At 42.7% G+C, this 23,606-nt stretch overlaps 1 protein-coding gene across 3 annotated transcripts in view; it reads left to right on the top strand.

The window, feature by feature from the left end:
• Positions 1-3,377: 3,377 nt before the first annotated feature.
• Positions 3,378-23,606, top strand: part of sfxn1 (sideroflexin 1) — a 56,528-nt gene continuing 36,299 nt past the window's right edge. Inside the window, exon 1 of one of the 3 annotated variants that reach the window (XM_043703831.2) lies at positions 3,378-3,434. The gene's annotated coding sequence lies outside the window, so the exon portion shown is untranslated. Of the gene's footprint in view, positions 3,435-17,111; positions 17,285-23,606 lie in introns of those variants that run through there. The other 2 variants (XM_043703832.2, XR_015759797.1) reach the window with 2 other exon arrangements.

The following is a 23,606-nucleotide window of genomic DNA, read 5'->3' as shown; positions in this document are numbered from 1 at the left end:
GAGTCGCCAGAGGCAAGTCCCAGGCAGCGACAGCGGTGGCAGAAGCGGACCTCGGGCGAGTCCAAGGTAAGCCCTCGGTCGCAGTGGTGGGGGCAGACCTGTTGGGGAGAGTCCCCGAGGCAAGTCCCAGGCAGTAGTGGTGGAGATGGGCCCAAGGCGAGTCCCAGGCAGCAGCGGTGGAGGCAGGCCTCTGGCGAGTCCTGGGAAGTCCCCTCGGTTGCAGTGGTGGGGGCAGACCTGTTGGAGAGAGTCCCCAAGGCAAGTCCCAGGCAGCCCCAAGCCGAGTCCCAGGCAGCAGTTGCGGAGGCAGGCCTCAGACCACAGCAGCAGCGGTGGAGGTCCCGCGAGGGGCCCCAAGGCAAGTCCCAGACTGTATTGGAGGCAGGCCCCAAGCAGCAACAGCCGAGACAGGTCCGGGCAGAGCCCCAGAGACCTGCGGTGGCGAGGCCTAGGCCGCAGCTCCAAGACCAGGAGCCAGACCAAAAAGGCTCCCACCTCCTGCCTTTCTCCTTCTTCTTCTTCTTCTTCTCCTCCTTTCTCCCTTCCTGTGTGAGGCAATAGCAGAGGAGAGTCCCAGCACACAGACAGTCACTCACTCCCGCCGGCGCGCTGCAGGAGAGTCCCTCCCCTCCGAGGGCCGGTGCCTCTTCCCCAGAGAGACCGGGGGGGATTTATGGGCCTTCCCCTCCCCGCCCGCCTCGGTGGTCATGGGGCCCGGGGTCCCTCCCCCCAGCCTTTCCAGGAATACGAATGGCTGGGGGAAGACAGGGAGCGTGGCCAGGGTGGGGAGGGCCAGCCGTGTCACTTCCTGCCCCACCCTGGGTTTATCAGGTGAGGGCGGGCGGGGCAGGGGCCCGGTTCCCTCTCCGGGGCCCGGAGACACGGCCGTTGCAGGAGGCGGACCAGCGGTGGCCTCCCCCAGGTTAGTGCCAGGGCGTGGCTGGGTTGGGCAGGGCTCGGGCTCGGGCTCAGGCTCAGGGGCCCCCGGGCCAGGTGTCACGGCACCAGGGTCGGGCGTCAAAACCCGAGGGGTTTCTCCATCGGGGTGAGGGGTGGATGTGGGATCAGCGGGGTTAGGATCAGGTAAGGGTTCGGGAGTGTGGGGGTCAGGGTTCCCGCGCCGGGGCGACGCTGGCACGGCCGCAGGGGCATTGTCGTGCCGGGGCGGGGTAGGTCGTGGGCTAGGTTCCGGGGATAGGGTGGTCTCCCCGTGGGCCGGCTTGACGCGTCGCGTCTTTTTCTGCGCCTTCTGGCCTGCCGGACGCTCACCCCCCTCCCTGCCAGAGGCTGGAGCATTGGAAGCCCCTGGCTTAGGGTGGAAGGTGAGCACATGGGGCGTTCTGTCCTTGTTGCGGTTGGAGGGGTTGGGTCTGAGGGCGGAGGTGCGGGATGTGGACGAGATGCGTTGGAGGGCATCTTTCACCACGTGGGAAGGGAAATTGCGGTGTCTAAAGAAGGAGGCCATCTGGTGTGTTCTATGGTGGAACTGCTCCTCCTGGGAGCAGATACGGCGGAGGCGGAGGAATTGGGAATACGGGATGGCATTTTTGCAAGAGGTAGGGTGGGAAGAGGTGTAATCCAGGTAGCTGTGGGAGTCGGTGGGTTTGTAGAAAATGTCAGTGTCACACCAGATGGCCTCCTTCTTTAGAGACCGCAATTTCTCTTCCCACGTGGTTAAAGATGCCCTCCAACGCATCTCGTCCACATCCCGCACCTCCGCCCTCAGACCCAACCCCTCCAACCGCAACAAGGACAGAACGCCCCTGATGCTCATCTTCCACCCTACGAACCTTCGCATAAACCAAATCATCCGCCGACATTTCCGCCACCTCCAAACAGACCCCACCACCAGGGATATATTTCTCTTCCCACCCCTCTCCGCCTTCCGCAAAGACCGTTCCCTCCGTGACTACCTGGTCAGGTCCACGCCCCCCTACGACCCACCCTCCCATCCTGGCACTTTCCCCTGCCACCGCAGGAACTGTAAAACCTGTGCCCACACCTCCTCCCTCACCTCCATCCAAGGCCCTAAAGGAGCCTTCCACATCCATCAAAGTTTTACCTGCACATCCACTAATATCATTTATTGTATCCGTTGCTCCCAATGCAGTCTCCTCTACATTGGGGAGACTGGGCGCCTCCTAGCAGAGCGCTTTAGGGAACATCTCCGAGACACCCGCACCAATCAACCAAATCGCCCCGTGGCTCAACATTTCAACTCCCCCTCCCACTCTGCCGAGGATATGGAGGTGCTGGGCCTCCTCCACCGCCGCTCCCTCACCACCAGACGCATGGAAGAAGAACGCCTCATCGTCTGCCTCGGAATACTTCAACCCCAGGGCATCAATGTGGACTTCAACAGCTTCCTCATTTCCCCTTCCCCCACCTCATCCTCGTTTCTAACCTCCAGCAACACGATCCCCTGACCTGTCCGGACTTGTCCAACCTGCCCAGCTCCTTTTCCACCTATCCACTCCACCCTCTCCTCCCTGACCTATCACCTTCATCTCCTTCCCCACTGACCTATTGTACTCTATGCTACTCTATCCCCACCCCCACCCTCCTCTAGCTTATCTCTCCACGCTTCAGGCTCTCTGCCTTTATTCCTGATGAAGGGCTTTTGCCCGAAACGTCGATTTGGCCTGTCCTCGGATGCTGCCTGAATTGCTGTGCTCTTCCAGCACCACTGATCCAGAATCTGGTTTCCAGCATCTGCAGTCATTGTTTTTACCATCTGATCAAGATCCTGTTGTACTGTGAGGTAACCTTCTTCGCAGAGGCCCAGGTTCAAGTCCCACCGATTCCAGAGAAATGCTATAACAAGTTCGAACGGATTCACGTTTTTTAACTAAAGCTGGAAAGGAGAGTTGGCGACGGTACTCAACCGAAACATTAGCTGTGTGTGGTTTAACTCACAAGGCATACAACATGGGCTCAACTCCCATCTATTCTAGGGAAGTGTTCTGACATGCTTGAGCTGGTTGGCGCATTTTTTTAAAAAGCTGTACTGGTGGCTCACTCCTTAATCAGCAGTGATTGATCCCACACAAGATATAGTGTACAAGAATATTTCTGATGTGGAAAATCCAACGTGGTCTAAGCCACAGCAAAAACATCCCGACTTTAAAGCTCTATTCCTCTTTGCAGCAGATGACAAAATTGCATCCTCCTTCCCAAACACTGATTCCCTCAGGTTCCCCTACTGCCGTTCGTCAAACCTGGAAAATTATCCTTTGGCCGTGCAGCCCCATCCCCCCTCTGACGCCATCAGAGCTTTCATCATCAGGGATGGGGGCCGGGGGAAGGCGGCAGCAGCCGTTGGTGTCACGTGTGTTTGAGGGGGATGGGGCGCCGCGCGCTCGGGATCGCGCGCTGTCAGCTGCAACACTTCCGGGTGAAGCGCGTTCTCGAGCTGGAGCAGGGTGACGGACGGAGTAAGTGAGTGAGTGAGTGAGAGAGAGAGAGCGAGAGAGCGGGGTTTCCCCTGGCCGCGGAGAGAAGGAGTCGGTGAGGGTAGGATGAGCAAATGTTCCCGAGGAGGATTCGGTGAAGGGGAGGTGGTAGAAGAAAAGGAGGGGGGGGGAGTTCGCTCTCGCTTGGTGGATGATTGATTGATTGATTGATGGATGGATGGATGGATTGGGGTGCGGGGGGAGAGATGAAAGCTCAGCGTCTCCTGGTGAACCGGTTCCTTCAGGATGTCTCTTTTTTTTTTCCCCCTCCCCAACCCCGAGTGTGGACCCGGTCTCTGTCCGGGTCTGAAGGGGATCTGAGTTGGGGATTGATTGTCACTGAAGCCGATCTCTAACGGTGCAGTCAATAAATCAAACAAGCCATTTCCCCTGGGTTTCCCGCTGCTTTGATTTCTCAGGTTGCAGAGTTAATGCAGCTTTCTCTCTGTGTCTGTGCGGTAAAGATTAACTGTATGGCTTCGGGGTTTGATTTGCAAGTTCAAAGCTGGGAAAGGCACCATCTGATAGCCTCGGCATTGGCACTTGTGATAAAACGTGTGACTGACAGAAACCATTCAAGCAATTTAACTTTAACGCGTGTCACCAGTATTCGCATGGAGATTGCATACGTGTCGCAGAAATACTTGCTGACTATAGAATTTCCCCGGCGTTCCGGCAAACGGGTAGAGGTGCACACCGTTTATTTTGAGTACCTTTGGTGAGAAGATTCCTTGACTTGCACCAAAGATGGTTGCATTTGAGGGGAACATTAATCCTTGAAGTTTGTAATTATATTGGGAAGGTTTCAATTTTAAAGGCACAATTGGCGTGGGCTTTATGTTTACAGCAGTTGGTGTCATTTTGATATATTTATTTTCAATCTGTATTCCTGGAGGCAGCACTGCGTTTGCGTTTCAAATTAAATTCTCACGCAGTTTCTGTTTAAAAATGAGGGATTTATCCGATAGCTGTGAACACCTCTAGTACTATTACACTACTTATAGTGTACTGACGAACAGATTGTTGACTGTACAAGTTTGGCTCTCCTATAGTCAGTGTTAAATTAAACATTAACCAGGAGCTCGTGAATTACGGTCTGCAGTACTCCTGTATGCCGTATTTAACAGAAATACATTGTAAAATACACTGAAAAAATCCAATACATTAAATCAAGTAAGCAAATCAACAGTGTAAAATTGAAATATGGTGCTTAAACAGTAATTTAAATTAAGTAACTTTAAATTAAGAAAAATGTCTGTAATTATACATTGAATCAAGAATAAAAATGAATGGGGAAAGGCAGTTTCTAGCCAATCGTGTATGTTCTCTCCACAATATATAATTTTCACTTTTTAAATATTCCCCAATTTTAAGATGTAGCTTCTGTATTTCATTGTGACAATGTCCATGTTGAAGGGATTTGCATTAATGTGATTATAATATGTTGCCTCAAATCTGCCTTTTTTATTCACTCGTTGGATGTAGGCATTGCTGGCTGGCCAGCATTTATTGCCCATCTTTAGTTGTCCTTGAGAAAGTGATGGTGAGTTCCCTTCTTTAACTGCTACAGTCCCTGTGTTGTATGTTGCCCCACAATGCCCTTAAGGGGGGTGGGGGTGGGGGAGCTCCAGGATTTTGATCCAACACCAGAGAAGGAACAAGGGTATATTTCCAAGTCAGGATGGTGACTGGCTTGGAGGGCAACTTGCTGATGATGGTGTTCCCATATACCTGCTGCCCTTCTTCTAGATGGAAATTGAGTTTGGAAGGTGCTGTGTAAGGAGTCTTTGTGAATTTCTGCAGTGCATCTTGGAGATGGTAGACACTGCTGCTAGTGAGGGAGTGGATGTTTGTGGATGTGGTACAAATCAAACAGGTTGTTTTGTCCGAATGGTGTCAAGCTTCCTGAGTGCTATTGGCGCTGTACCAATCCAGGCAAGTGAAGAGTATTCCATCATACTCATGATTGTGCCTTGTAAATGGAGGGCAGATTTTGGGGAGTCGAGGTGAGTTACTCGTTGCAGTATTCCTAGTGCCTGACATGTTGTAGCCTATGTTTATGTGGTGAGTCCTGTTGAGTTTCTAGTTAATGGTAACCCCATTGGATGTTGATTCGTTGGGGATTCAGTGATGGTAATACCGTTGGATGTCAAGAGCAGTAGTTAAACTGTCTTTTATTGAAGATGGTCATTGCCTGACATTTGTGAGATGCAAATGTTACTTGCCACTTGCCAACCCAAGCACGGATATTTTCAAATACTGTTGCCTTTGAACGTAAACTGCATCAGTATCTGAGCAGTCATGAATGGTACTGAACATTTGAATGAATATGTAAGTTAGCTCGCTGAGCTTGAAGGTTTGTTTTTAGACATTTCGTCACCATACTAGGTAACATCATCAGTGAGAGTCTCCAGTGAAGTGCTGGTGCTTTGTCTTACTCCTCTATTTATAAGTCTTGATTTCTTCAGGTGGGTGATGTCCTTTCCAGTTCTTTTTTCAAGGGGAGGTAGATAGGATCTAAGTCAATGTGTTTACTGATGGAGTTCTGGTTAGAGTGCTGCGCCTCTAGGAATTCTTGTGCGTGTCTTTGTTTTGTCTGTCCTAGGATGTGTGTGGTATCCTTCTTTGTCTGCATGTATAGAAACTAGTGATAGTGGGTTGTGTCTTTTGGTGACCAATTGGTGTTCATGTATCCTGGTGGCAAGCTTCCTGCTAGCTTGTCCAATGGAGTGTTTTTTACAGTTCTTGCATGTGTCTTGTAAATTACATTAATTTTGCTGGTAGTATCTAATGGATCCTTTAGGTTTTTTAGTCACTGTTTAAGTGTGTTCGTAAGTTTGTGGGCTACTATGATGCCAAGGGGTTTGAGTAGTCTGGAAGTCATTTCTGATATGTCTTTGATGTAAGGTAATGTAGCTATAGTTTTTGGTTGCATTTTGTCTGCTTGTTTGGGTTTGAATAAATCTGTATCATGATCGTGGTTCATATTGTAGCTATAATCCTGAGGTAGTTCTTTACACTGATCAAGAATTTTTCAACACATGAAAGTGAAACTGACCATGAAGCAAGAAAGCCTAAAACTAGTGTTATTAAGTCACAAAGTTTGGTTAACAGTATTTTTACCTGTTGGATAATTATCTTTATCAGTTCACTTTCTATTTGCAGACCAAATTTAAATGATACACCTGGTGTCTTATCAAGATCTGTAATAAAAGTTCAATGTGAACTGCTTGTCTATAATCTTAAATGTATGATACTTTAATGCATTTTTATTGCAAATTTAATATTAGTGGGAGTTGTTTCCAGTCTATACATGTACTAAGTTTGCAGTCTAAATCTACAGCCATCTGATTCTGCATCAAAATAAATGAGTTTCGTTGATGGGTTTACTAATTACAATTATATAAATCTACAACAAAGTATGTAACATTCAGAATATTGGTTCAACTGGTATGAATACCACTATTTCTACGGCCTATAAATATCCTCCCATTCTTATGATCTGTTTCCTACCTCGCTCTTGTGCACCCTCCTCCCTCAATTCTGAATCAACCTGCCACTGAAACACTATCTATTTCAACCAGACCATGTGGCAGCAACTTTCACTTTCTTACTATTTTCCATCTGTGCAAACCACAATTCAGTTTCCAACCTTTTCTTCCTTGTGCTAATTCTGAAAGATGGTGTTGTCTCTCTTTACTTTGACTCAATGCCTGAACTTGTTCCATCCATAACTTAGCACAGAAAGACTAATCAAGAGCATAATTGTGGCACAAAGTAATGCCTCATTTTTCTGATCTCTGAGACAGCCTTTGACAAAGTCAATCACATCATTAAATGCCATTCCTCTGTTATCTAGTACATTGGTCTGCTTTGTTTGGTTCTATTTTTATTAATCAACTTTAATCAGTTAATCTCCTAGCTTCTCTTCCTCCAAAATATTATCTCCAGAATTTTTCAAGGGTTTTTATGGTCCACCTATTTCTAATCTATAAGCTGTTTCTCAGCTGCATTATGTGAAGACACAACATCACATATGCATTGAAGACGCTCAACTCCACCTTACCTCTTGGCTCCTCTGCTATCTTTCATTGTCGACCTGCTTGTCAAAGTTCCAGTCCTGAATGAATTGCAACTATTTCCAATTAATTCCAATTAATTATTGGGAGGACCAAAGCCACTTTCATTGGCCTAATTTCCACCACAAACTTTGTTCCCTGGCCGCTCATTAATCTTTGGATTGGAGATAATAAAACCAGACACAATAGTGCAGATAAAATAAAATTGGTTTTTCCAGAACTATTGCTGATTTCATCTCTTCCCATCAAGCATCCAAACTGATAATCCTTCAACTCTGAGCAGTCTGCTTTAACCTCCCAAGACTGCTTGTGAGACTCATTTTTTTTCAGTGTGCTCCTGCTTTACTTGTGTTCTTCCTATCATGACTATATTTCCTTTCCTTGTCCAGTCTCATTCCCACTTAACTCTGTGACTCTTCTGATGTTCTAGAAGTTCCCTCTTCACCAGGAACATCCAATTTCTCTATGCTCCATCCACCACCAAGATTGCCTGAAGTATTTCCACTTCTTCTTGAATGGAGATCCAATCACTTTTCATTCATTACCACTTTCTTCCACTATGCTGAACTTGTTCTTCCATTGAACAATTTTGCTTAAGTCATCTCACTTGTACCCATGTGAATCCTAGCTATGTCAACCCATTTGGGCAGTATATGGAAAATCCCTTGTTCTGTTCTACTTAGTTGGAGAACTGGACTCAGTTCTCAGCTCCACACTTTAGAAAAGATATAAACATATTAGAGAGGATACAGAAATGATTCATGAGAATAGTTCCGTGAATGAAGAGTTCGGTTATATGGTAAGATTGGAGCCATTAGCATGTTTTCCTTGAAGAATAGGTTAAGAAGAGATTTGATAGAAGTATTCAATATTAAGAGGTTTGGACACAATAAGCAGGAATAAACTGTTGCAATTGAGAGAAGAATCAATACACAGGCACAGAAATAAAGTAATTAATAGAAGAAGCAATGGGATTGAGAGGAAAGACTTGATCATGCTGTAATTGGATTTGGAATGCACTACCTGAGAATAGGATGGAGGCACATTCTGTAGTAGTTTTCAAGAGGGAATTGGATTATCTGAAAAGGAAGAATGTTATAGGGAATAGCTGAGGAAGTGATTCTAAGTGAATTTCCCTTCAAGAAGGCCAGCACGTACAGTAGGCCAAACAATCATCGTCTATATGGTAACCATTCTGTGGTGTATGATGAAAGGTCATAACCTGAAACATTAATTCAATTTCTTTCTCCACAGGTATTAAGCATTTTCTGTTTTAATTAAGAAAATTAATTCTGGATCCATCACGTAAGGTAGTGGCCAAGTCACTGAATATATTCAGAAAAACATTGACTTTTAGACATTAGAGGCATAAGGATATTTTATTTTTGGTGGAATCTAAATATATTGGCTTTGTTTTTATAATCATTTAATTTGAATAAAAATTGATGTTTTTGGTGGAATCTAAATATATTGGCTTTGTTTTTATAATCATTTAATTTGACTAAAAATTGATATTGAACAAACAAAGATAGCTATTGGGGTGAGCAGAACCAAGGTTACAAGGGGTTGTGGTGTTTTGAAGGACAGCACTTATGAACATGTAGCTACAAGGTGGGAAAGGAGGAGAGTGTATTGTTCTCCCAGCTTGCATTGAGATTTACTGAAACACTGCAGCAGGTCCTAGTACTGAAATGTTGACATGGGAACAAGATGGTTTGCTAAATGGCAATGATTCCAACCTTCTATTTGCTTGCCATTTCATTTACCTCCTCCATCTGGTCCACTCGGTGTCCGTTTAAAAAGTGGAAGGTGGAACGCTGGCCAGGACAGCACTGGAATAGTTGACTCTGGAGGCAACATGGGTACAGTTTTAGTAACAGATCGACTATGTCTCAGATGGAGACAGGTATTGGGAGAAATTGAAATACACAGTCTTTGAAATTCAAAACATTTATGGTTAGAATTTAGCTCAGGTAGGATACCTAGATTGTGAGCATCTGTTTCAGCCTGGAACACTGGCCTCATGCAAACATTTCAGTTCAGCTACCTAATCACTTCCCAGATTTTAGGATTTCTATCCTTAGAATCATAGAATCCTTACAATGTGGAAGCAGGCCATTCGGTCTATTGAGTCCACACTGCCTCTCTGAAGAATATTCCACCTCAATCCACCCACTTACCCTATCCCTGGAGCCCTGCATTTCTCATGGCAAATCCACCTAACCGGCACAACCCTGGACACTGTGGGGCAATTTAGTAAGGCAAATCCGTCTAACCTGCACATCTTTGGACTGTGGGAGGAAACGGGAAACCCACGCAGCAACGGGGAGCACTTGCAATCTCCACAGAGACAGTTGCCCAAAGTTAGAATCAAATATGGGTCTCTGGCACTGTGAGACAGCAGTGCTAGCAATGATGCAACCCCTGCCCTATTCTGTTATCATCTCTCAAATTACATTTGCAAGCTTCTCTATATCAAGCTATCAGATAGTTGATAACATGATGAAAATGGGAAAACAATCCAATAGGGATCAAAATAAATAAAATAATGAAAATACCTATGACAGAAGTTTAGGGATTTATGGCTTCCTACGTAATAAGCATCCTTCTCTATTAGTTTTATTTAGCTTGTAATGAAGGCTTATGTGAATGAGAACTTTCATTTTGAATGACCTCTGATCCAGATGGTGTCACATGTGATAGTCACAAATGAATTTAGTTTTTATTCATGACATTCTACCACAAGCTTAAGGGATAATGTGTGACATTATAGCTTCATCTTGGATAGTCAAATAGGTCATAAAGCTGCTATATATTTGTATGTTTTGTTGAATACAGAGGAAGGCTGAGTCAACCAATGAACCTGCTGCATTTAGCTTAATATTCTCATGCTGCTGAATTGAATAGCATTATGTAATGTAGATATTCTTTGAGTCAATTCTGTGCAGATCCTGGTCTTTAATATATCACATCAATTTATCAAGTATCAATATATTGTCAACTGTCAGCCTTTACTCAGACTTTTTATTCTGAGTATATAAATTCATTGCTTTTCAAAAATGCATGTTTAGATTTTGCAGCTTGAAGCTGAAGATTAAGTAAAATAACTGCACATCATATAGTGACTAATTACATATCCTGGAAATTTTCCAAAGCACGCACAGGCAACAAAATAATCTGAAGTATAACCAGTGAAATGAAGATATTTAAGATAAGTAAGAACAAACTTGACTCTGTTTATGAGTGCTTTGAAGATATGAATTCTGCTCTGCTAGAATGAAGATTTCATCCAATTTTGTTTTTTTAATAATCAATCTGTTCAGAAATATTGTGACACACTTCTGGAGCAGATGGGATTTGAATCCAAGTCTTAGGGTCCAGAAGTAATAGTACCAAATCAAAGCTACCTTTTGGATTCAAAATCTTTTAAATTCTCCAACTATATTTATTCTACTGAGATTCTTTGGAATCTGATATTTTATAATATGTAAGTTTTTATATTTTTTAAAATGTTGGCTGCTAAATAAGAAGTCTAAATTGAAAATGTTTTTATATTATAATAATAAAGGCTATTTTCTGATGAAGTTAACAACCTTTCTTTGCTGGAGCCACTGTAAATGTAAACTGTGTATTCTAAAATCGGGAAATCGGAGTTTGGCAGGGGTAGAGAAATATCACTGAACGATTTTAAAATTTCATAGCATGTAACAATGCTATGTAGTAGACATTCACTGAGTATTTAAAACAGACAAAGCAAATAATTATTTTTCACAGTAGAAAACTGGAACTCTGTGGTTTAGCAAATAAAGCAGCTCTAATTGAGAGGGGAAAGATATAAAAAAGACCTAAGGGGCAACTTCTTCATGCAGAGGGTGATACATGTATGGAATGAGCTGCCAGAGGAAGTGGTGGAGACTGGTACAATTGCAAGATTTAAAAGGCATCTGAATTGGTATATGAATAGGAAGGATATGGGCTGGATTTGGAGGGATATGGGCCGGATGCTGGCAAGTGGGACTAGATTAGGTTGGGATATCTGGTCGGCATGGATGAATTGGAATGAAGGGTCTGTTTCCGTGTTGTACATCTTTATGACTCTGTGACTCTAATGTTGTGAGATGCACCTAGGGTAAAATGCAATCTCCTTATTCCTTTAAAAGAAGGAACATTAAAACTCAGGAAGGGAATAATATTTATTTAGCTTGCATTTCAAAGTTATTGGAGCTCTACTACTACTATATATCTACAGTCTTTTGGCATTTCAGCTAAAGATCCAAAGTCATAGCAATTAATGTTTATTAGCTCATAATGTCAGTCTCAAATTTCAAAGTTATTAATCTATATTTCACCTTGGCCCTTTAGGTCTGCCTATGATGGATATTGGGTGATTTGGCAGAGAGGGTGAGGGCAAAGGGCTATGGTTGGAGAGATGTATGTTAACATAGTTGGTATCAGAGCTAGAAAAGGCCAAGGGGATAAGTGGGGTGTTGTGCATTGGCATAGGGGTTATGAGATGTGGTAGATGCAGGATATAAGGGGCAATGGAGGACAGGTTATTCGAAGGGATGACCTGAGGTGTGTGACAGGTCAAGAAATAGATGACTTTTGTGTTTATTATAACAGCACAAAATCCCAGATCTCTGAGGCAAGCTCTTTAACTAGCCCCCCTCCACACTTGGCAACCTCTGTTTCCTACTATTTCCAAAGACAATTGCCCCAGATCCTTTTAGCCCTCATCCTCCATTTGGGAGACAAAATTCAGTTCTGAATCACTCGTGGAAAGTTATTACTGAAAACAGCACCATGTCTGCAAATGTTTAATGCTGTACCTAATTCTTTAGCTTATTCACTAATGAACATTTACAAGTTAGAATTAGAGATGGACAATAAATGCTGTCCACATTCTACAAACCAATAAAAATTAAGAACTGCAACTTTGAGACAACAATTTGGGTGATAACATTTTCACACCTGTTCAGCTTGTTTGAACACTAGGAATCTGATGGGTGATGTAAGTAAGGCAGACTGCAAGTATGATATCTAGACTTTGCAGTTATTAAAAGTGCAGTCTTCATTAAATTATAAAATCTGCTCCTCTATTCATCTCAGATCCTAGGTGAGTATCACCTTGACTGTTTCCTTTCCTAAGCCTTACTTAGTCTTCCTGCGAGCAAGTATTAAAAAGTCCGTGTTGAAAAGTTCAAAATCCCACTAGAATGTTTGAGTATTTCAGAAATGTTTTGACCGTTAAGCATTTGTTTCGTTTGATTTTATTAGTGTAACTAATTGAATGCTTTAAAGTATTTGCTTGAGGCTCTTGATTTTCTGTTATTTGTTATGAACAGACACTGTAATCTAGTGTTTGTTGATCTGTGCGAAGTACAAATAGTTTGCTGTATACATTATGGGTGGTAGCAATATTGCTTTGGGGAACAAGGAAACAAGAAACCCATATGTAACAAATGTTGAATTTTTAAGTATAATTATTAACACTTGGATTGCTGAAACAGTACAAAGTTAGCTATCTAAATAATCACTTTCTCTTTTGCTTAATTTTAATGTATATTTCGTATCTTTAGTTCTTATCATGCTATTTTTCTATTGTTTTTTTCTTCCAAGTTATTTTTATCTGGAGTGTGATCATTTAAATGCATTTTCTTTTTAGTTTATTATTTGCTACAGGTCACCTTTGGACTGTAACACCAAAACCTCTCCAGGATTTATGGGAAAATTCTAGTCAATAATTTGCAGGAGATCTTGACTAATATTTTTACTTCAAATGCCTAGCTGTCCAACAGTAAAACAACAAAACACTAAGATAAAATTATCTGTGAATTCTATTTTTAAAAAGGTAGACATATGTTTCCAAATGTCCAGTAGACTCTAATCAGGAGTATTAGTATATATTTTGATTTTTCATGTCATTCTCCCACTTATCTTAAAACTGTTAAATATTCAAACTGGTACATATTCTAAATGGTCTTCTGTCCTTGGGTATTCTTCCCATGAGGTACATTCCCAGTTATACAAATAAACTTTACCTTCAAACTGTGACCCTATCTTTAAGCTCCCATTCCTCAAAAAGGTAATTGTACAGTCACCTTTCAAAGTCCATATCCATCTTCCTTCAACAAAATTTTTGAGTTTCGCCAATTAGTTTTCCACTCCTTTGTGGCAGAAGCACATCCCTGAACAAAGTCACAAATGCCATTCTTTTGCTGTGGTGTACTAATGCTTATGTCTCTTGATATTTGATAGTTGACAACATAACCATCTTCCAGTGCCTTTTTATGTTGCTCAACAAATGATGAGGAGGGATCTCATTGAAACTTATAGAGAGGTCTGAACAGAGTGAATGTGAGGATGTTGTTTCCACTAGTTGGAGAGGCTAGGACCCAAGGGGACAGCCTCCAAGTAAAGGGATGACTCTTTAAAATTGAGATAAGAAGGAATTTCTTCACCTAGAGGATGGTGAATCTGTGGAACTCATTGCCACAGAAGCCTATGGAAGCCAAGTCATTGAGCGTATTAAGACAGAAGTAGTTAGGTTCTTGATTAGTAAGGGGTTCAAGAGTTATTGTGAGAAGGCAGGAGAATGGGTTGAGAAACATATCAGCCATGATGGGGTGGTGGAGCAGACTAGAATGGGCTGAAAGACCTAATTTGCTCCTACATTTTATGATCTAAAGTGAGACTGACTTGATTTATTCAATGTTTCCATTTTTGACTGTAGGAACAACATCTTCTCTTCACAGCATCTTACTATGTCAGAGGCTATAGTCAGAAGTGGGAAAGAGATGTTTTAAACCTAAAATTTGTACAATTTACAATATATTGTTTGTAATTTGAAGATAAAATGGGAATAAGAATTGCCATATTCCACAATAAAAATTCAACATGTAAGTTTACAGAGCCAAAATTCCCTCTTACTTTGTGAAGAAAGTAATTAAGAATTGCTCCTAGTAAGTAATTCCTTACATCTTATTAAAAGCTAATTAAGTCAAAACTGCAAACTTTGATACTAGCTTTTTAATTTGCCATAGTTGTCATTGGGCAGATAAAATATTTGTCAACTGCTCCTTCAATGCTTTTTCTGAATGAAGGAAGTATGTTAACCTCTCCAAGTCTATTGTATCGTTTTAAACATTGGTTTAAGTTTCTGGTTCTTCTAGTTTGCCCTTTTTTAACAGATTGACTTGGATTTGTTTTGCCAGTAGTGACCTTTTTATTTATGTAATGGTTTGGTTACAATGTGAGAAATTGCTTGCTGTTTTAAAAATACATTGCAACTTGACAAGAGGCAACTGTTTATTTAATCAATATGTGCACAATTTTAAGTACAACATTTGTGCAGATAACTCTGGAAATATTAAATATATTCTTTAGAAATCAATGAAGGAAAGTTTTAGAATTTAACTCCTATTGATTAAATTATTATTGCAACCTGCAACCATTACGTTTCCTTCAACTATCATGCAGCTATTTTGAGTGAAGCATGTTGACATTATGCGTTTGCTGTGACTAAGCATCAAGAATGCAGTAATATTTTGTCACTTGAAGTTTGGTTGACAGAAAACTAATATGTTTATAAAGTAATTTGAATTGCTGCTACATAATTATTTTAAAATTCTTTTTTTTGTGGAATCTGTGATTTTAAACTCCAGTGTAAGTGTATCTTTTAGATATTTTTGTTAAACTTCTACGCTCCAAAAAAACTACTGTGGAAATAAGGTGGCAGTACTTTTTGTTTTCAATGGAAGAAGGAACTGAAGTGAGAATCTACCAAGAATATTTGTGCCACTTTCATGGCAGTTGGTTTCCTGTCATGGTTCCTGCCACTGACAAGTTTGATCAGAATGGAGTAAGGCAAACACTGCAATTGCCCAGTTGTGCAATGGGTTAAATTGGGCATTTAAAGGACTCATTGAGAGTTTTTGAGGGACAGCTTGAAAGTATTCATGAAGGCATCTGGATTGCACACTACTTCTGGGGCAGACCAGATCCCCGAACAGACAGTTAGTGCCATGCCATTACCTTCAGTGGACTCGTAATAGGAAACACTGAATCCGGGCATGTCATGGGGAGAGCATTCTTTGAGTACTCTGGAATGTAGGGTGTCATTCATCCTTCTGAAGAGAAAGGAGAGCCGAAGAGAAAGGAGTAAGATATCCACATGTAATAGAGAGTCCAGCTGAGCAAAATGAAGGCGATAAGCTGGCAATGGGACTGGAACTCTCTGGTATAGTGTCTAGTGGCAGAAAAACAGAACAAATCCTCAGCAGAAATATTAGAGGAGGCCAATGGAGAAGAGCAAGCATAGGAAGCGAAACATCACTAATGGATATACAGTCAAAGGCAAAATACGTGGACATGCCAAAGCAGCAGTGTTGCAGGGGACTATGCCTGATCATTGAGGTTTTTGACTTTATTGTGGAAAGCTTCATAACTCTCAACATTGCTAGCCATGCCTGCTAGTAGCCATCAATATCAGTCTGACCTTGAACTACTTTAGCTGCTTCCAAGGATTAGGAATGGCCCTTCCTGTATTTCTCAAAAAATACTGCTCATAATTGCATCTCGTAGACATCTGATGCCCTTTTTTGTGAGAGCTGCACAACATATTTAATCCACACAGGTTAGGTTCTCACAGGCAAAAAAGGTGTGCCTCCAACACTGAATTTCCCCCAGATACGAGGCATTAGCAGTTACATCTATTTGGTAATCAAGAAATTGAGTGACTGCCCTGTTAGATTCATCAGTAGGAAGGACTTACACTCCTTCAATATTCAGCAGGTCGACACCCAGAAAACAGGCTTCCTACAAATTTTATTTCATTTTCCTCCCATCTGCAGTGAATCCTTCATTTTTTGGCATTCAAGGCTGCCACAGCTCTTAAATCCAGCTTCCCCCCCCCCCCCCCGCCCCCGCCAAATCCAAAACATGATGAGATTTATCACTTGAAAAGTTGACTACTTAGCCCTTTACAACACCCACAGAGAGCACAGTGGCATGACAACCATTTACACATGAAGGCTATGAAGCTGGCATACAGGCTTCTGAAGATGATATTCTGGTGCCTCTGTCAATCAGATGGAGTCCTGCAATACAATTGTGCAATATTATGTGGTCTCTTGCACTCCTTGTACATGTTCCTCTGGAAAGGAATGGACCTTGAGAGCAAGACTGTACATGACAAATCTTCAGAGCAAGGGAAGCAGAAGGTCAAAGAGGAGAAGCTACCACTCTGCCACTAGACCACTTTGACTTTGAACAATGCAGACAAAATTATCTTAGCTTCAGTGGATACTTTGATTCCCCAAATATTGGTTGAAGGTATTTGCACTCCTGAGGTCTGATAATGTTAAGCCCTATCTCATTTCCCCTACAGGAATTTATCTAAAGGTGGAAAAATAATTCTGTATTCTAATCTGATAGCAAACATTATTCGTTGCTCTTGTAGATAAGTTGAAACTTTCCAGGGCTGATTTAACATTTAGCAGTTTATTGAGATATGAGTTTTGGTCATAGCAATACTTCATAATGTGACCTGCTATTATGTAAATCACAGTTTAGTTCCACTTGAGAATGAAAAGCTGGGAAAAATAGGCAGATTTTTCACTCTGTCATATTTACTATAGTTTTTGTTATTGTTAATGTGTAAAACCTTTGCTTTATCTTTAGTAATCCACCTAAAGAGAATGTACATATGTGACATATCGTTTTCCTGGATTGAATATAATCACTGCAAATAGGGTAATTGTTAATCTTTGTTACACAGTTCTAATGATAAATTCCTGAAAAGATGTATTTTTTAATCACAGGACGCAGTCTACTTATAGGTGCCAGTGTGAAATCACTGGAAGATTAGCATTCTGTAGACTACCTTATCAAACTGTTAAGCAATACTGACCTGTTTTTCTGTAATTTTCCACTTTGACATTATATTCAGCTACATTTTCAGACTTTGTCCATTCTTATCCTTTTACAGTTCAAAGTACAAACTGATTAACAGGAATCTTTTGTTACTAAGATGTAGGTACATGCTTCAAATACATTCACCTGTTGACTAGTAAGACAGAATTATTGTTGTGTTTTAATTTGTCTCCTAATAAATCCTAGCATGTTTCTTCTGTCACCCTTTTATAGTCACACCAATTACAAAAATTGACTTAAAACCTGGCCCTCACATCAACTTTTTAAATCTGAACTCTAGCATTCATAATAACTACGTAAGGTTATAAAGGATATACTGCAAACAAACAGGCTGTTGTGCCTGACTACTCTACAAAACTGTTTACACTCCACTCAAGTCTTCTCTTGTCTTCACTTATCTAACTCTGTCAACATACTCTTAATTCCATTTGTCATCTTAAACTTAACTGGTCTCCCATTAAATCATTGGTAATTTCCAGAAAAATAGTGAGGACCATTTGTGATCTTGGAAAAAAATGACTGGGAAGGCGTGAGAGTGAGACGCAATTTTTTTTTCCAAAAACATGGTGGTCTCTGAGGCAGTGCTAAGCCTTTGGAGCTCATTTCCATAGGGTATGCCCTCTGTACCATGGCAAGAAACAAAATATGCATGCATATATCATGGAACCTTTGAGCCAATCTGTCCCACCACTGTCTGTACTTCATATTTGGTATTGCTGCCTCATAGAAGGAGAGAGCTGTAACCTTGATTGCTTGTGAGCTCATGACCCACAGCTTGGGGAACCTTGGCTGAGGCAGTCAATTCATTATAGTGTAATACAAAAAAACGAGAAGTATTAACATGAAGGGCCACAACAGAGTAATACAACATTTGTAGTGAATATCAATGCTTTGGATGCAACCTTGACTGTTTGCATCAGTATCTTCTGAGTTCCTCATTCACTGTCTAAAGGTGTTTCTACTGAATTCTCCTAATACACATACACACACGTTATAGTACATTTGAAATATGAGTAGGAATAGACTGCACCTGGACTGCCATTCAGTGCAGTCTTTGACTTCAATTCTCTTTTCATGTCTACACCTCATATCCCTTGATTCCTTGAATGATTAAAATCTGATTCTCATCCTCAACTATATGCAATGTGCAGCATTTACAATCCTCTGTGGAAGAATTTTCAAAGGTACACAACTCTTTCAGTGAAGAAATTTCTTCCAATCTCTGTCCTAAAAGCTTAGCTCTTATCCTGAGACTGTGCCTCTATGTTTAGATTATTTAATCACGACATAAACTTCATGTTGATCCTGTCCAGCCACAACATTTTGTTGAGATCATCTCTCGTTCCTCTAAGCTTTAAGGAATATGGGCTCCATTTATTCAGGTAATCAGTGTAGGAAAATTATTTCATCCCCCAAAGTCAACAGGTGTGAAAGTATACTGTACCACATCTCCTAGGAAGACCTTTCCTTAAGTTTGAAACTCAAAAGTGTGTACAGATCTCCAGGTGTGATTTCACCAAAGGTCTATTAAATTGTATTAATTCTTCCTTATTCTTGTATTCCAGGCCCCTTACATTGAAGGTCAATATGCCATTTGCCCTCCTAACTGCATGCTAACTTTGGTGCTGCTTGTTTGAGGGCACTCTAATCTCTGAGCATTAACAATTAGAAGCCTTTTCAGAAAAGTTTTTTTTAAATCTTAATATTAAAGTGAATAACCTCACACTTTTGCACATTATGCTGCCATCTTGATACTGATTCAATTTGCCGATCTATATCTCCTTATAACTTTTGTGTCTTTTGACAACTTTCATTTTCAGCAAATGTCTAATGTATAATAATTTCAGGGGCTAATCTATCAAAATAATTAAAGTAGATTGTAAATGGATGATGCTTAAACATGATCCTTGTGGCACTCTGTTTATCTCTTCTCACTTTCATATTCGTTGACAAATTTCTGTTCTTGCCAATATCACTCCCAACTCTGAGTCCTCATTAGTTACATTTGGAAATCTAAGCATACTACATCCACTGGTCCCTTTTTCTCGATCCCTACCAATTACACTCTCATAAAAATGAATACAATGTATTAAACACTCTTTTCTTTTCATAAAATAATGTTGCCTTTGACTGAACATGCTATGATTTACTAAGTGCATTATTAAAGCTTCCTTAATAGTGTCCACTATTTACCTAACTGATTTACTAAGTCTAACTGGTTTACTTCCCTGCTTTCTTCATCCCTCCATTATTGAACAACAGTGTTGCATTTGTTAACTTCAAATCTCTCTGATCATTCAAGATTCGAAGGAGTTTTGGAAAATCGTAACCCAATTATTATATTTGTATTTGCCTCTTTTAGAATGATAGGATGTGGGCCATCACATCCTGTGGATTTGTTAACTTTTAGTCTATTAAGTTTTTTAAATGTTGCCTTTTTTATTGCAAATTGCCTATATCTTCAATAATTTGCTTTTGTGATAATATTGAGCCTTGTGTTTTCTGGTATTCAGTAGCTAACAAATAGCAGTGTGTTTAGGATTTTGAAGACATAAGAAGAAATTAAATGTACCCTTTTAAATTCATTTGATACTTCGCTTGAGTGACTTTCAATAAATTAACTCCATAGTTCTGATTAAAATACATCTGTCTGGTGAATTCTTCATAGTTTTAATGCATGTGTTAAAAGGTTTATTAAACATTATTATAACTGGGGATTTTGAAATAGATGCAGTTGTGTGTTTTTAGTTCTGTAGAAATGGTCATTTTAAAAAAAAAAATATTTCAAAAATATACTTTATCCATAAAATTATTTTGATATCTATACAATTGGTCATGCCATTCTTATGCACACATTGCATTTTTTTACATTGATCAGAATTAATCATTTGTATACACAAGTCTGTACATTGACCATCCAGATATTTTGCTATGGCATCAGTGGGGCCCAATTTCTGAGTGGGCCTCCTGTTCTTCTTAGGCAGGTAGACCTTACACAGTGGTCTTTCCCCACAGCGCCTTGGCAACAGCTGCCCCAAGCTTCGGCGCGTCCCTCAACACGTAGTCCTGGACCTTGGAATGTGCCAGTCTGCAACACTCAGTCGGGGTCATCTCTTTCGGCTGGAAGATCAACAGGTTTCAGACAGACCAAGGGGCGTCTTTGACCTAGTTGATGATCCTCCAGGCACAGTTGATGTTCATTTCGGTGTGCGTCCCGGGGAACAGACCTAGAGCACGGAGTCCCACGTCACAGAGCTTCTTGGGACGAACCTCAACAAACACCACTGCATTCCTCTCCAGACTTCCTTTGCATAGGCACGTTCCAGAAGGAGGTGTGTGACAGTCTTGTCCCCTCCACAGCCGCTTCGGGGGCAGCGTGCGGTGCGGCAGAGAGTCCAGGCGTGCATAAAGAATCTCACAGGCAGAGCCCTTCTCACCACCAGCCAAGCCATGTCTTGGTGCTTGTTGGAAAGTTCTGGCGATGAGGCATTCTGCCAAATGACAGTTTACTCAGGGAACCGCTCAACAGGATCCGCCCTCTCCTTTTCCCGAAGAGTCTCAAGGACACTACGTGCTAACCACTTCCTGATGGGCTTGTGGTCAAAGGTGTTTTTCTTCATAAATTTCTCCACGAAGGACAGGTGATACAGAACGGTCCAACTACTTGGAGCCTTCCGCGGCAGCGAGGTCAGGCCCATCCTTCGCAACACCGGGGACAGGTAGAACTTCAGTACGTAGTGACACTTGGTGTTTGCGTACCGGGGATCCACGCACAGGTTGATGCAGCTACACACGTGGCTGTCAGGGTGAGGGTGGTATTGGTGTGTTTTTTTTCCCCCGTTGCCCAAGTCTTTATACATTGAGTCCCTTTGGACCCTGTCCATCTTTGATATCCTCATAAAGTGGAAGGTGGCCCAGGTGACTGCAGTGGCACAGGTTCTGTGAATAGGCCAGACCTGTGCCACATATAACAGCAATGACAGTGCCTCACACCTGATGACCAGGTTTTTACCAGCGTTGGAGAGTAACTGTTGCTTCCATCTGCCCAGTTTTTAGATTAGATTAGATTACTTAGTGTGGAAACAGGCCGTTCGGCCCAACAAGCCACGCCAACCCGCCGAAGCGCACCCACCCAGGCCCATTCCCCTACATTTACCCCTTTACCTAACACTACAGGCAATTTAGCACGGTCAATTCACCTAACCTGCACATCTTTGGACTGTGGGAGGAAACCGGAGCACCCAGAGGAAACCCACACAGACACGGGGAGAATGTGCAAACTCCACACAGTCAGTCGCCTGAGGCGGGAATTGAACCCAGGTCTCTGGCGCTGTGAGGCAGCAGTGCTAACCACTGTGCCACCGTGCCGCCTCACTTTCCTGATACGCTCCTCCCAAGACTTGGCGCACGCCCCAGCCCCTCTGAAACAAATACCCAGCACCTTCAGGTGGTCGGTCCTGACGGTGAAGGGGATGGAGGATTGATCGGTCCAGTTCCCGAAGAGCATAGCCTCGCTCTTGCATCGGTTTACCTTGGCCCCCGAGGCCTGTTCAAACTGGTCACATATGCACATGGGTCTCTGCACGGACAGCGGATACAAGCAGAAACAGCGATGTCGTCCATGTACAGGGAGGCCTTAACCTGTAGGCCCCCGCTGCCAGGAATAGTCACCCCTCAGGCTCGCAGCCTTTCTGATGGACTCGGCAAATGGCTCTATGCAGCACACAAACAAGGCAGGAGAGAGAGGGCAGCCCTGCCTGACTCCAAGTCTAATCGGGAGGCTGTCTGATTCCCACCCATCGATTGAGACTGCACTGACAATGTTGGTGTAGAGCAGTCTGATCCAATTGCAGATTCCGTCCCCAAAGCCCATTTTGGAGAGAACATCCTTCCTATACGTATGCGATATCCTGTCAAAGGCTTTCTCCTGGTCCAGGCTGATGAGACAGGTAGCCAACTCCCTTTCTGCATGTAGGCGATTGTATCCCTGAGGAGTGCGAGACTCTCAGCGATCTTCCTGCCCGGTACAGCACAGGGTGAATCACCAATCCCAGAGCAGACCTGACCCGGTTGGTGATGACCTTTGACAAGATTTTGTAATCCGCATTCAACAGTGAGATCGGTCTCCAATATCTGATTTCTTCCCTCTCCTCCTTCCACTTGTAGATGAGGGTGATGATGCCTTTCCTCATGGATTCACTCATGGTACCTGCCAGAAGCATATTGACATATCCCTCCAGCAGGTCCTGGCCAATCAAGTCCCAAAGAGCAGAATAGAGCTCAACCGGTAAGCCATCACTTCTGGGAGTTTTATTCTTTTCGAAGGACTCGAGGGCTTTGGTCACATCCAGAGATAGCGGCTGGTCCAGCCTCTCCCGTGTTCTGTCATCTAAGACATCTGTGATAGAGGACAGGAACGACTCTGAGCCCGTGCTGCCGGTTGGCTTCAAGTCATACAGACTGGCATAGAAGGATTTGCTGATCCTCATGATGTCAGCCTGAGCTGATGTTATCGAGCCATCTTCTTCCTTCAGGCTGCTGAGCATGGAGTTCTCTTTGTGCACCTTCTGGAAGAAGAAATGTGAGCACGTCTCGTCCTGCTCTACGGAACGGACCCTGGACCGGAAGATTATCTTGGAGGCCTTTGAGGCAAAGAGTGAGGCTTGCTGGCCCTTCACCTCCTGGAGGTCCTCCGTGACACCAACCCCCATCGTCTGCAGGAGGAGCAGATTCTGCATACTTTCCTGGAGTCGGGACAGTTTTCCCCGCCTCTCTCTCTCCTCCTGAACACCTTTGAGGATGAAGAACCTCTTGATCCCTTTTACTGTTTCCCACCAGTAGTCTGGAGACTCCAAAGAGGGGCTTCATGGTTCTCCAACCTGCGTAGTCCCTCTTGAGCTCCTCAATGTTTCCTGGGGTCAACAGCTTTGTTCAGCTTCCATGTTCCCTTACTAGCCCGCTGCTTGTCCTGTAGGTGACAGTCAGCCAGCAGGAGGCAGTGGTCAGAGAAGAACACTGATTGACGTTGGTGGATCTGACCGAGAACGTTCGGGACACGAACAGGTAATCTATCCTTGAGCAGATAGACCCGTCTGCCCGTGACCAGGTGTATCTACGCTGCGCTCCGTCTGCAGGGGTGCTG

The sequence above is a fragment of the Chiloscyllium plagiosum genome, unplaced genomic scaffold (assembly GCF_037043375.1).
Source record: "Chiloscyllium plagiosum isolate Xiang-an unplaced genomic scaffold, Cpla_swu_hap1 HiC_scaffold_16, whole genome shotgun sequence".
Taxonomy (NCBI): domain Eukaryota; kingdom Metazoa; phylum Chordata; class Chondrichthyes; order Orectolobiformes; family Hemiscylliidae; genus Chiloscyllium; species Chiloscyllium plagiosum.
Note: the sequence above shows the minus strand (reverse complement) of the source record. Positions and strands in the feature narration are given on the sequence as shown.